The sequence below is a fragment of the Myotis brandtii genome, unplaced genomic scaffold (genome assembly GCF_000412655.1).
Source record: "Myotis brandtii unplaced genomic scaffold, ASM41265v1 scaffold5, whole genome shotgun sequence".
Taxonomy (NCBI): Eukaryota; Metazoa; Chordata; class Mammalia; order Chiroptera; family Vespertilionidae; genus Myotis; species Myotis brandtii.
In genome coordinates this window covers 2,909,929-2,912,125 of record NW_005369060.1, presented here as the reverse complement: position 1 = coordinate 2,912,125, position 2,197 = coordinate 2,909,929, and the positions used below count along the sequence as shown (strand labels likewise).

The 2,197-nt window shown below is 40.7% G+C and overlaps 1 pseudogene; it reads left to right on the top strand.

Moving 5' to 3' along the window:
- The first annotated feature begins 1,436 nt into the window (after positions 1-1,436).
- Positions 1,437-2,197, top strand: part of LOC106727904 — a 4,934-nt pseudogene continuing 4,173 nt past the window's right edge.

Here is a 2,197-nt window from a genome sequence, read left to right as displayed (position 1 = left end):
TTGAGGATAAGAAAATAAACAAAAGTAACAACAGAGCTCCCATAAACAAACTCAATCACATTGTCCCTTGATTTATGACCAGTTTGGTTCTGCATGATAGTGGGAAATGGAACACCATTTCAATACCTGATTCTATAAAGGAAAAATTAAATGATTTATATTTCACACTGTACATAAAAAATATTATAGGTGGAGGGTAGATCATCCATACAGATTGTATATCTGCCCATTTATTTGATTATTCCTAAAAATCATTTAGAAATTTTTCTATATTTTTATTTAATGCAATCATATTCTAATTTATTTATTTATTTATTTTCTTAATACTAGTTTTACTCATGTCCTTCATGTTCTTTTGGTTTTTGTTTTCAATCTTATCAAGAACTTTTTTTCTCTACCCTATCAACTCCTATGTTTATTATTTTGTTAGTTTTACTTTGTTTTGTCTTACCTTGTTTTTTCTCTATAGCTTTTCCCTAGCCTCTGATGACATTAGTCAAGAATGATCTCACTCATTTGTGGAATATAATGAATAACATAAACTGATGAACAAAAACAGATCCAGAGATAGAGAAACATCGATCAGGAAGAGAGGGGAGGGTGAGGAGGGAGGGGGAGAGATCAACCAAAGGACTTGTATGCAACCAATGGAGACAGACACTAGGGGGAGTAAGGGCAGGAGCGGTGGGGAGGGGGGGGGGCAATAGGAGGATAAGGACACATATGTAATACCTTAATCAATAAAGACAAAAAAAAGAAAAAAGAAAGAAGCAAAAATAAGACAATACTAAAAAAAAATGGAAAATAGAATCCTATGAGTATTTTAGTACTCAGTCTCCAAAAAATAACATTATTTTAGTTACAGTATACACTTGAATGACAGAAGGTACATAATTTTTAATATTGTTTCTTTTATTAAATGTGTTTATTAAGACACATTTAATTTTCAAAATGTCAGAGCTATAACCTGTTAAAATTTGTATATATTTTGGGGGAGACACCCTGTATTTCTCCTCCATCTGTGCTTTGGCCCCAGGGGTGGGCAAACTTTTTGACTCGAGGGCCACAATGGGTTCTTTTGTGGTCATTTTATTTTTCCCCAGAGTATAAGGATCATGGGACCAAAAAGAGAGAAAACCACTGTGGTCCATCCCTAACCATGATGAGTCCATTTCTTGCTCTGACCTCATAAGGCGCCATTGTGATGCGATTGCAAACCAATCCTATATAAGGTTCTGGCTGAGTCCAGGAAGCTGTTGGGTAGTAGTGGTTGGTTGGATTGGTTGGTAGTCGTGGATTGGCGGATTGATTGGTTGTTTCTTTTTACCTCTTCCTTCTCCTTCTCATTTTCCTCTTCTTCCTCCTCCTCTTCCTCTTCTTCCTCCTCCTGCTCCCCTCCTACCACTGATCCCCTTCAGTGGAACATTTAAATCACCATGTGTGATTTTTTTGAGGACACTTCGGCCAAAGTGGAGTGGCAGTGTGGGCATTATGACATCCTCAATAACATCGGGAGGGGCTCCTTTGGAGAAGTGAGACTGGCCCGGCACCTCCCAACCAACATGAAGGTGGCTGTGAAAATAGTCAACTGTGAAGATCCCGCAGACGTGGCCGAAGAGATTTATTGTCTGAAAGAATTAAACCACCCGAACATCATAAAATTGTTCGAAGTAGTCAACACCGACCACCAGGTATACATGTTTATGGAGTATGCCTTTTCAGGTACCTTATATCATTATCTAAAGAAGTGTGGTCCTTTCTCGGAGGAGGCAGCACGAGCCCCATTCCGGCAGCTGCTGTCGGCTGTCCACTACTGTCACCAGAAACATATCGTCCACCGGGACATAAAACCTGAAAACCTCCTACTGGACATGGGGTTGAATATAAAACTGGCTGACTTCGGACTGAGTGGTGTGTTTATGGAGGAAAAACTCACCACGTTCTGTGGCACTCCCAACTATAAGGCCCCAGAATTGTTCCGGCTTGAGCCTTACGAGGCCCCGAAGGTGGACGTCTGGAGCATGGGGGTCGTGCTCTATAAGATGCTGACCGGAGTACGTCCGTTTGTGGGCAAAACCTTAGAACAACTCAGGGAGCACATCTTGAGCGGGGACTTTTCTATTCCGTCTTTTCTATCTGTACCGTGCCACACACTGTTAAAGACAATGATCAACATCGACCCCGGCCGAAGACCCAC